We start from the raw sequence: 12591 nt of genomic DNA on the forward strand, positions 1-12591 counted from the left end.
AGAATCTTTTCAGAGGTCATCCTTCTTGGCTTTTGGGTAGCATTTGGGTAGCGCTAGTGACCACTCCTTCCTCCTGAAATTACTTCCCTATGACATAATACAATGTTTATTTTCGTCCTTTTTTCCTTTTCAGGTTCTTCCTTGTCTCTTGGTATCATTGGCCTGAGCTCTGTTGTCTTCTCTTGAGCTCTTTGGTCCTTCAGTGTCTCATTTGCTTCCATGGCTTTGGTTATCAGTTCTTTGCTGATAATTCTAAAATAATTCAAATCCAGACATTTCTCCTGGCCCAGACATAGAGCTGATTATAAGACAGCATTGCTTGAATATCCTAGAGAAACCTAAAATCTCAGTTCTTCCCCAACTCAAAATATCCTCCTCTCAATGAGTTTGTGTTTTTGTACCTACCTTGAGTGAAGGATCTAGGTCAAAAGTAGAAACCCGAGTTATACCGACTCTTCTCTATCCTATACTCTCCATGCAATTACCAAGTTCTGTCATTTACTGGAACATCTCTAACGTCTATTTATACAGTATCTTGATTTCCATTGTCACTGTCCTGGTTTAGGCCAGCACAATTTCTAATCTGCATTATCTTCACAGTTCCCCTGTTTCACTCTTGTTCTCTGGAATCTATTTTTAATTACTTTTTTATCTCTGGGCATCAAACCCAGGGTCTCATGAAAGCTAGGCAAAATGCAATCACTTATAAGGCAAGCGAATCCTGGAATCTATTCTCTATATTTTTATTGCTTTTATTGCAGTCTGTATTTTTATTGCTTTTTTTTTCGGTACAGGGTTTCTCTGTGATTTTGGAGCCTGTCCTGGAACTCCCTCTGTAGACCAGGCTGGTCTCAAACTCACAGAGATCTGCTTGCCTCTGCCTCCCAGGTGCTGGGATTAAAGGTGTGAGCCACCACCGCCCGGCCGTCTGTATTTTTTAAATGTCTATTTATTCATGTATTTTATGTATATGAATGCTAAATTGGCATGTATGCCTGCCTGGCAGAAGATAGCATCAGACTTATAACAGATGGTTGTGAGCCACCATGTAGGTGCTGGGAATTGAACTCAGGATGTCTGGAAGAGCAGCCAGTGCTCTTAACTGCTGAGCCATCTCTTCAGTCCCCCCCCTCCACACACACACTTTTTGAGACAAGGTCTCACTATGTAGCCCAGGTAGGCTTTGAATTTATGATTCTTCTTCAGCTGCTTCCTGACTGTTGAGATTAAAGGCATGTGCCACCATACCTGGCCAGTCTATATCTTTTGAAATTAAATCATATCATTCACATGTTTAGAAACTTACAAGTTCCCATGGGTTCTAAAGAATCTTAACATAGAAGGTTCAGCAGGGCTCTTTATGATCTGGCTCTCTACTAGCCTTTCTAAACCCCAGTGGTTGAGTCAAAGTTGAAAAAATCTAAGACTGTTGCTTGGTCTATTGATCCTCTGGAGGTTTCTTTGTTTTGTTTTATTTTGTTTTTCCTTTTAAAAATTTCTTTGACAATTCCATAACATGTATATAACCTCTGAAGGTCATTGGTTGTTTTGTTTTGCTACTTTGGTTTTTGGAGACAGAGTCTCACTCATTCTGTAGTTCAGGCTGACCTTGGACTTGCATCAATCCTCTTGCTCCAGGCTCTTGGGTGTTGGGATTTCAGCTGAGTTTTTGCACGTTTTGTTGCCTTTGCATGAACCTCTCTTCACTTTTCCCTAATTCCATTTCATTTATCTAAGTTTCAGCTGACTCCATGAATGTCTTTTGAGCATGTAGTCTAGGCTCCATGTGAGGTATTAGCTATGCAGCAGTAAGAATTACAAACCACAGAGTGCTGAAAAAACTCCACCCTCACAATGAACAGTCCAGTGCTGGAGACGACATGACATAGGTGAACATAAGATCACAACACATAAACATGCACAATTATAAACTGCAAAAGGCTGTGAATGAGAAGAACAGAGTGACAGGAAAAGAATTTGGGGATTGGTGGTGTTTAGCTTTAGGGGTCTGACAAAGCTTGAAACTGAAGATAAGATTGAAAGAATGAGAATCAATAAATGAAGAAAGGACATGAAAATGTGCCCCTGGGAAGGGTTCAGGACATAAAAAGACCCCGTGAAGAACTGGCATTCACTGATTCAGCCAACCTCAAGTCAAAAAGACTTGGAAAGAGGCTAAGTATGGTGGCACATGACTTTAATCCTAGTCCTTGGGCAAGCAAGTTCCAGCTGGAGCTACACAGAGAAAGCCTTATCAAAAAGAGCAACAAAATCGGGTGGTGGTGGCGCACACTTTTAATCCCAGCACTTGGGAGGCAGAGGCAGGAGGATCTCTGTGAGTTCAAGGCCAGCCTGGTCTACAGAACTAGTTCCAGGATAGCTAGAGAAACCCTGTCTCAAAAAACCAAAAAATGCAACAAAACAACAACAAAAACCTGTATTGAATATGCACAGATTTTTTTCTTGACATCATTCCCTAAACAACACACTATAACAAGTATTTGCAGAGCCTCACATTGTATTGAGTATTGTAAGTCCTCTAGAGATGAAAAAGCACATAGGATGATATGTATAGTTGAGTTACAAATGCTTTAACATTTTTGCTTTTTGGAGATGGATTCATGCTATGTGGCACAGACTATGCCATTTTTTTCAGACTATGCCATTTTATATAAGGGACTTGAGTATATCCAGAGTTTGCTATTCATTGGGTGGGTGTCCTGTAACCAATTTCCCAAGGATGTTAAGGGACAACTTTAGTTCAGAGTCATGGGAAGGCTACAGGGTAGTGAGTCAAAGGGAGAGTATTGGGATATGAGGTCAAAGTAGGAAGAAGTCAATTATGTAGGGCTTTTTAGACCATGCTAGGGACAATGAATTCTATTCTAAAAACAATAGAAATGATTAAGGTAGTAATTTATTTTAACTAATTTTCCAAACTAATATTTATTTTTTATTTGTTTATTTATTTATGGTTTTTCAATACAGAGTTTATCTGTGTAGCAGCTGTGGCTGTCCTGAAACTCACTTTATAGACCAGACTGGCCTCAAACTCACTGAGATCTGCCTGCCTCTGCCTCCTGAGGGCTGGGATTAAAAGTGTGTGCCACCGCCACCCACCAAGATTAATTTTTATTGGGGCTGGAGAGAGATGGCTCAGTGGTACCAAGCCCAGCCTAATTATTCATTTTTATTTCATGTGGATTGTTGTTTTGCCTGCAAATATGTCTGTATGAGGGTGTCAGATCCCGTGGAAGTGGAGTTACAGATAGTTGTGAGCTGCCCTGTGGGTGCTGGCAATTGAACCCCGGTCCTCTAGAAGGGCAGCCCATTATTATTATTATTATTATTATTATTATTATTTTGTTTTTCGAGACAGGGTTTCTTATGTGTAGTTTTGGAGCCTATCCTGGCACTCGCTCTGGAGACCAGGCTGGCCTCGAACTCACAGAGATCCGCCTGCCTCTGCCTCCTGAGTGCTAGGATTAAAGGTGTGTGCCACCAACACCCAGATAATTCATTTTTTAATAATAGTAATATTATTATTGCTGTGTGTGGTGGGAGTCATGCTCCATAGTATAGATATGGAGGTCAGAGGACAACTTGTGAGAGTTGGTCTCCTTCTACCTTTATGTGAGTTTTAGGGATCAAACTGAGTTCATCATCAGGCTTGTGTAGCATAAACTTTTACCAACTGAGCCATATCCCTGGTCCAAGAAGTAGTAATTTTAGTTATGGATCAAACTAGGGATAACACTAAAGCCAATCTGAGAAATGAATAGGAAATATAGTGGAGCTAGGCATGATGGCAGAGGCCTGTAATCTCTACTTCTGGGGGAAGCTGAGGTAGAAGGATCCCAAGTTCAAGGCCTGCCTGGGTTACGTTCAGTTCAAGGCCAGCTCGTACCATTTAGTAAAATCTTGTCTCAAAAATCAAAAAGGAAAAAATAGATGGTAGTGGCTGCCTAGAATGTCCAAGGTACTGAGTATCTAGAAACAAATAAAAGCCCAAAGAAAATGAAGTAGTATATCATAGTTTTTGATTGAAAAATTAATCTTTACTATTTATCTTCATTTATTACTTTGTTTTGTTGACACAAGGTCTTACTATGTAGCCCTGGCTGGCCTACAACTCACTATGTAGAACAGGCTGGAATTGAACTAAAATAGATCCACTTTGCCTCTGCCTCCTTCGTGCTAGGATTAAACCCATGTTCCACCACACCCAGGTGGTTTATTATTATTATTATTATTATTATTATTATTATTATTATTATTATTCATTTTTTTAAAGTAAAATAGAAAGAGAAACAGGTTTTGAAGGGGAGATCAGTAATTTAGCTATGGTAGAGGCAGGTGGATCTCTGTGAGTTTGAGGCCAGCTTCAAACTGGCTTACAGTGTTAGTGACTTCTAGGACAGCTGGGGCTGTTACACAGTAAAACCCTATCTTGAAAAAACAAAAAATAAAAAAATATATATATATAAAATATAAACCAGGAGGCTGGAGAGATGGCTTAGCAGTTATGAATGCTTGCTGCTCTTTCAGGGGACTTGAGTTCAGTTCCCAGATCTCTTGGACTGCTCACAAACACTTGCAACTCTGGCTCCAGAAGATCTTATACCTCCAGCCTTCATGAGCACCTTCACTTGTGTGGCACATACAAATACACACAGGCATACAAACAAACAGATATAAATCTTTTTAAGACAAGCCAGGCATGGTGGTACACAATGTCCCACCTAACCAGAGACAGGCAGATCAGTTTAGCCCAGGAGTTCCATGCCAGCTTGGACAGCAAAGCCATGTCTCAAAAATGGGAAGTGAACCTAGGGACCAAGAGTTTGAGAACTGTCCCTTAGAGTACTCCTTGCACATACATATTGAGAGTACACAATAAGGTTCACAAAAAGCCTATTTATAACAGCAAGAAACTGGAAAGGCAAGTAGGAAATGAATAAATGAATACAGCGAGACACTTTTATATATTAGTACACAGAAAGGAAATAAAAAATAATGAAGTGTAGCTACATGTACCAACATTGGCAAGATTTGGAAATCTAATGCTGATTTTAAAACAGTTACCAGAAATATATTTAAAGAAATACATGCAAACTAAACCATTCGTGGATGCAGCAATATGTTCTAAAAGCATAAAAAGAGGAAAGAAAAAGGAAAATTCCAGGACAGTAGTTACCTTTCAAGCAGGAGACAGAGATGCAATTGGGAGAAGTTCCAAAAGGGGTTTTGTCATTAGTAAATAATCTGGTTTTGAAGCTTGGTGGAAAGGATACATAGGTAATTGTTTTATTATGTATTCAAACTGTACATATAATTGTATTCTAAACTTTATAATGCATATCATAAAAAAAAACAAAACAAATGTAGCCTTGGCTGGCCTGGAACTCACTATGTAGATCAGGCTGGCTTTGAATTTTGGCTTAGAGATTTGTCTGTTTTTGCTTCTCAAGTGCTACCACACCCAGTTTAATATGCATTATATTTTAACAGACAGGACTAATGGACTAGAGTGCTTGTTGCACCAAGCTTGACACAGAACTCTCACTGAGGTCAAAGAAACAGAACCCCTTCCCTCCTCCTCACTGAAGTGGGCTAGGTATGTACACAGCCCCCCTGACAAATTAGGCTGTTAAAGAAAACAGAGTCAAGAAACAGGGTTAGCCTAGGAGATGGATAAATAATTATTTCTTCTGTGTCTGACAGGGTCTCACTTTGTATATCAGGCTAGCCTTGACTTCATAATCCCCCAACCTCAGCCATCTATCTGTCTATTTTTGAGACAGGTTCTCACTATGTAACCTTGGCCTCCCTGGAACTCAATGTAGACAAAGCTAGCCTCAAACTTGCTTCTGCCTGCTCTGCCTGCCTGCCTGTTTCTGCCTCCTGAGTGTTAGGGTTAAAGGTATGATTTTTTTTCTAAGATAGGAGATGCTAGATTGTTTTGTGCTGGGAATGATCCAGTAGAAAGAAAAAGAAATGGAACTGGGGATGTAGCTCAGTTAGCAGAGTATTTGCCTAGTGTGCACAATGCCCTGGGTTTGGTCCCCAGCACTGCAAAAACTGGGTGTGGTGGCCTATGCCTGTAATCTGCACTAAGGAGGTAGAGGCAGTTCAGGGTTGCACTCAGCTATATAGGGAGCTTGAGGCCAGCCCAGACTACTTGACACCCTGTAGGGGGTGGGGGATGGGAGAAAGTGTGGAGGCTGGGATCTGAGGCACTGGGCATGATGTGGGGGAGGGGGCTGGGATTTGGACACTGGGTTTAAGAGAACCACCCTCTGTCTTTCTTGCCCTACTTGTCCTAGTCCCAGAAAAGGGATAACCATGTAAATTGTTGGAGCTAGCAGGTACCTGTAGAGTAACTGCTAAACTTGCATACTTGCTGAGTTCTAACTGAGCCTTATCTCCCCTTCAGACAGACACTGATATCCTAACTCTCCTTATCAGGACACCTCATTCTCACTCTCTCTGAAGATACCCCACCTATGCAGCAACTCTCAGACTTCTGCTGCTGAGCCTGACTGCTTTTTTGACTTCTAGCTTCAAAAGCATAACTTTGTCTCTATCTTTCTTTTTTCATCTCCCTCCTCCTGGGCATCTGTAGATGCCTTCAGCTTCAGGAAGAAAATCAAGATCTTTTACTCTTCCACCTGTTGCCATGCTAAGACTTGTTCATCTTCTCTGGAGGGAATTGAAGGGACCAGCTTGCAAGTAGAGAGCAGACCCTCACCCACTAATTAAGCAGTCTGATTTTATCCTGACCTTCCTCATCTGGCAGAACTGAATGCTGAAGCCTGTGGAGCACAGCTTCTGCTACATGCCCGTGGGGTTTCCAGCCCTGTCTCAAAGGAGCTGGTGAATGGCTCTTGGAGAGGGGGCAGCTGTCGTCGTCCAACACTGGAAGCAAGGCCATACAAAATAATACAAGACATGTTGGGAGTCAGCGTGTGGTTAAAGGTGCAAGTTCAAGTCATCTTCCTCACCCCCAAATTCCCAGAGCACTTTATCCCTTGGGGCATCTTTTCCTCCTCTCAGATAGGACTGTTGTTCCTCTTTTCTCCCAAACAGAAGAGCCCTTGAGGGCAACTCCATATCTGATTCTTCTTTGAGGCCCCCATGGAGCCTGGCCTAGACCAGATGGACAATGGGACAAGTAAGTACTTGTTACTAGAATCCAGAGAGGACTCCAGAGAATAAGTTTCAGGCATGAAGAGGATGAGTGTTTCTATGAAAATTTATCACTTTGGGCAAAGAGATTTAAAGCAGGCAATGTGAGGAAGAGATAGAGAAGGAGGAGTGATGAGCAAGGGGTGAAACACAGAGAAACAGCTGACTTGATTAAGGGGGTGCTCTTGGTCCCCAGACTGATCACTGGGAAACCAGCATGGATCTGATCCAGACCCCATGTAAGTGGGTGTCAGTGAGGAGTCCTCGGAAATCTATGGGGCCTCTTGTAGTAGATCAGTACTTATCCCTAGCATAGGAATGGACTTTGGAAGCCCATTTCACATAGAGGGATATACTCCCTCAGCCTAGACACCCGGGGGAGGGCCTAGACCCTATCTCAAAGGATATGACAGACTCTCTGGGGAGCAGAAAGGGTATGGGATAGGTAGGGTGTTAGTGGGGGGCAGGGGAGGAGGGGAGGGAAAGGGAACTGGGATTGACATGTAAAACAATCTTATTTCTAACTTAAATAAAAAATGGAAAAAACAAACAAGCAAACAGGAGATGGTGGGAAGATGAAGGTTCTGTAACATTTTTTTTGAGACAGAGTCTCTCTATGTAGCCCTGGCTGTTTGGAAAATCCCTATGTAGATCAGGCTGGCCTCGAACTCACAGAGATCACCTGCCTCTGCCTCCCAAGTGCTGGGATCAAAGGAGTGTGCCACCACCACCTGGCTCATTTTTAAACTTTATTTTTGTGTGTGGTGGGGATAGAGGTGGTCTGCTGTGGTGCATGAGTGGAGGTCAGGGAACAAATTGCAGGAGTCAGTTCTTTCCTTCCACTATATGAGGCCCAGGGATCTAACTCGGATCCTCAGATTGGTGGCTAGATCCCCTCACTCACCCCAGAAATTTATTTAATATTGGTAGTTTTAAAAGTTTGTGTGTTGCTAGGCAGTGTGGCACATGCCTTTAATCCCAGCAATTGGGAGGCAGAGGCAGGTGGATCTCTGAGTTTGAGGCCACCATGGTCTACAGAGTGAGTTCCAGGACAGCCAGGGCTATCACACAGAGAACCCTGTCTCAGAAAACAAAGCAGAACAAAAAGGCTTCAGTTTTACAATAGCAATCTGTACATTTTAGAACTGGTGTCAAATTTGATACAACTTGTTTTGTTTCTTTTACATATGAAGTGTAAGATTTGGGGGCATTTCAATCTATTTTGAGACAGGGTCTTGCTTGCTGTGTACCCATGGCTGGACTTGAACTTGTGGAGATCCTCCTCTCCTCAGCCTCCCAGGTACCAGGATTACAAGTATGAGCTCCCTTGACCAGCTGAGATTTCACTTTTTTGTAATTACTTTTATGTCTTTTAATTTTATGTGCATGTGGTTATGTGAGCTTATATGTCCCACATCCATATAGGGTCTTGCGGAGCAAAAGAGAGTATCAGAAGCCCTGGAACTGGAGTTACAGACCATTGTGAGCCCCCATGTGGGTGCTGGGAATTGAACCTGGGTCTTCTGGAAGAGCACAGAATGCTCTTAACCACTGAGCTCCCTCTCCAGCCCTGAGAGTTCACTTTTCTTGTAAGATAAGATTTATTCTAGATTTGTTCACTGTTCATTACTCAGAACCCTGAAGAGATCCATAGAAACAAGAGGCCACTAACTTTCATGTAAATCTGCCCCTTAACTATCCTACTTGAGGAAGCTTTCTTTGCTTTCTCAAGGCCAACTTTATCTCACAGTGAGTTATTTCTGCAACTCAGAACTTTCCCACTCTGATGTAACGAGGCCTGCCTTTCCAGTAGATGGTGAAAGCTCCAGAGGACTCCTTGAAACCGAGTGCCCTGGTCAAACATGGAGACCCTGATCAAACATGGAGGCCTCAGAAGCAGGCTGACTGGAATCTGGCTTTTTATACCTTGTGACCTTTGGCACCTTTGCATTATTTAGAGTGTCAGTTCCTGCATCTGGAGATGATAATAATACCCTCTATACCAGTTATGAGGATTTGATGATTGTGGTGGTTTGAAAGAAAATTGCTCCATAGGTCCATCGGGAGTGGCACTATTAGGTATGGCCTTGTTGGGATAGGTTTGACTTTATTGGAGGAGGCTGTCACTGGGGGTGGGCTTTGAGGTCTTAGATGCTCACACCAGGCCCAGTGTCTCTCTCTATTCCAGTTGCCTGTGGATCCAGATGTAGAACTTGCAGGTCAGTGGTGCTGCATGCCTTTAATACCAGCACTCAGGAGGCCAGCCTGGTCTACAGAGTGAGTTCCAGGACAGGCTCCAAAGCTACAGAGATACCCGGTCTCAAAAACAAAAACAAGCAAACAAACAAACAAATAAAACAAAACAGATGTAGAACTCCCGGCTACCTCTCCAGCACCATGTCTGCCTGCATGCTGCCTTACTTCCACCATGTAAATAATGGACTAAAACTCTGACCTGTAAACCAGCTCCAATGAAATGTTTTCCTAAGACAATGACATAATAAAAATAAATGCATGCAAGCCACCAATTCCAATAAATGAGAACTCTTCCCATAACTGCTATTCTATTATATGGATGGAAGACATAGCTGTGAATAACAGGCTCCTGCCTTTTTGGGTTAATACAACAGTGGGCTCCATACAGACCAGTGTTAGCTGTGATACAGCTGACAGACTTGTAAATGGTGTTTGATTGAAATGACTTCATCCTTTTGAAACAGCTTTTTTTTTCTTTTCCAAGAAAGGGTTTCTCTGTGTAGCTCTGGCTGTCCTGGAACTTGTTCTATAGATCAGACTGGCCTCAAATTTACAGAGATCTGCCTGCCTCTGCCTCTGCCTCCTGAGTGCTTGGATTAAAGGCATGCACCACCACCCAGTAAATTTAGATCTCTTTATTTTTTTGTGTGTAGGTGTTTTGCCTACATGTATGTCTGTGCACTATTTGCATGCTTGTTGCCCAGGGAGGCCAAAAGAGAGTGCTGGATTCCCTGGAACTGGAGTTACACACAGTTATGAGCTGCCATGGTTGTGCAGGGGGGTTGAACCCGGGTCTTCTGGAAGAGCAGCCAGTGCTCTTAACCTCGGAGCCATCTCTCCAGCCCCGCCCCCTGCTTTTTTTCCAAGATTCTTTCCCCATCTTGTTCTGTCTCTCTCACTTTCTGTAGCTATGTTTTGGGCCACTTGTCTATGTCATGTCCTTAACACATGGTCTTCATCTAGGTCTGTCTCTCTGTTCTTATACACAGACAACATTGCTTTCCCTCATCTGCATTCCAGAATTTCTGCCTTGGTTCTCTTTGAATTTCCATTGGTTACTTGGCTTCTTTCACATCCTGTCACTACACTTTGTTCTCATTTATCTTCTCTTCAGTTATCTCCAATTCATCTTCCTAATTGTGTTGCTGCATTCATCCATTTATTTCCTCCTGTCTTTCTGTATTCTAACTCTTCTGTTCCACTTTCCATATCTGTCTTCACCTCTACCCTCCCCATTCATATTCTTTGACCCTATCAACATGTTCATGGCATGAAGATGACAGAACAGTTAAATGCATGTCCCCTGTGCTAGATTGTTTGGATTCAATCTTAGCAGTGCCATTGCCTTGCTGTGGAGTCCTTATCTGTAGAATAAGAGTAATGATAACAGTGCTTCTGCTTCATATATTACTGTGGAGCTAATGATGGATACTGGTAGAACAATACTTCAGAAAGACAAATGCCTAACGATTTTATTGTCATCAACCTATATCCATCTTTGTTTAATTCCACTTACTCCCTCTCAAACTACCTTCCTTCTTTTATTTTTTTTCTCGGAAATGGTTTACTTTGACATTGTGTGTATGAATGTTTTGTCTGCATGTATGCATGAGCACCACAAGTATGCAGTATACAAGAAGGCCTAGAAAAGGACACCAGATCACCTTGGAGCTGGAGTTACAGATGGTTATGGGTGGCTGTGTGGATGTTGGGAACCAAACCCGGGTCTGCTGCAATAGCAGCAAGTGCTTTTAATCACTGGGCCATCTCTCCAGCCCTCTTTTATTTCTCTTTTAGATAAGGCATTTTCTTACACTATAGCCCAGGCTGTACTACAACTCACTATGTAGTCCAGGTTGGCCTCAAACTCATAATAATCATCCTGCCTCAGCCTCTTGAATGTTGGCATTATACTTAAAAGACACAACATGTCCAGTTTTTTTTTTTCCAAGACAGGGTTTCTCTGTGTAGCTTTGGAGTCTGTCCTGGAACTCTCTTTGTAGACCAGGCTGGCCTGGAATTCACAGTGATCCACCTGCCTATGCTTCCTGAGTGCTGGGATTAAAGGTGAGCGCCATCACACCTAGCCACTCTGATCTTGTTTTAATGGAGCTGCTCTTCTGACTGCATTCAGTGTTCAACCCTTCTTACATTTAGTTCCATCTAAACTAGGTCCTCTTTCACACAAACTTAACTTTATCTCTCTGTGTGTCTTTCTCCACCTGTCTATTGTTTTGCTCTCCATTTCTGTCTGCTCCAATCTTTCAAACCCTATTTCTTGGTCTCTGTTTCATTTCTGTCTATCTGTCCCTTGTCCCGCTCTATTTGTAAGTATTTACTAGAACCAAAATGAAACCAAAAACCTGGTGCTGTCCACTCGTCCCATCTTCCTGTGTCTTCATCTGGCCACTCTGAACAGTGTAGACTGTTCACTCTGAACTGGTAGATAATATGAGGCTATAAAAGGGTTCAGTAGGAAGAAGTAGGCCTGGCAAGAGGCAAGTGGCAGGGTGTGGAATTTCATGGTTCTGCCAAAACCTCCTGAAAGGCATGGCCTCTGAGGTCAAGGTTAGCATAAACCCCTCAACTCAGCCTCTTGAAGAAAGACAAAGAATGCTGCATTTATTGAGAGGACTGGGAAGGGGTATTTTTTCAGAGTGAAATTCCATCCGGAAGCTGGAATCTAGAGTATTTCCTGTTGTAATGTTTCTTCCAGACGTGGAGAGTCTAAACTCGCCACGTAGCACGTGCACTCCTTACATATATATCTACAGTGAAACTCAGAGTCGCATTTGGAGCCCACCATTATTAGCAACCCACACACATGCAGAGACATGACAAAACTCCGAATCACTTTCACAGATGCATATTCAGAGGCACGGAAAAGCACACAGAATTAATCATTTGCTGGCAGAGATGCAAGAATACGCAGGGACATTGGAAACCCATGGAATTGCCCCTTCCGGCTCAGAGACCTGTGCAAACTGATACAGAAGAATAGCTGCACAGACTCATCCCACTGACTTGTCTCTGAAAACTCTTCTAGTCTTATACTGCTGTATACTCAGAAGGACAGCAGAACATCATGCACAAACACACACAGTCATAGACGAGGATATGCAATCATGGAGTTATAAATATTCAAAG

At 42.6% G+C, this 12591-nt stretch overlaps 1 protein-coding gene across 1 annotated transcript in view; it reads right to left on the minus strand.

The window, feature by feature from the left end:
- The window catches only part of Fgd1 (FYVE, RhoGEF and PH domain containing 1), an 80700-nt gene that overhangs the window by 44805 nt on the left and 23304 nt on the right, over positions 1-12591 (minus strand). The gene's annotated exons all lie outside the window — the stretch shown is intronic.

This window comes from Cricetulus griseus, chromosome X, assembly GCF_003668045.3.
Source record: "Cricetulus griseus strain 17A/GY chromosome X, alternate assembly CriGri-PICRH-1.0, whole genome shotgun sequence".
In the NCBI taxonomy this organism is placed as follows: domain Eukaryota; kingdom Metazoa; phylum Chordata; class Mammalia; order Rodentia; family Cricetidae; genus Cricetulus; species Cricetulus griseus.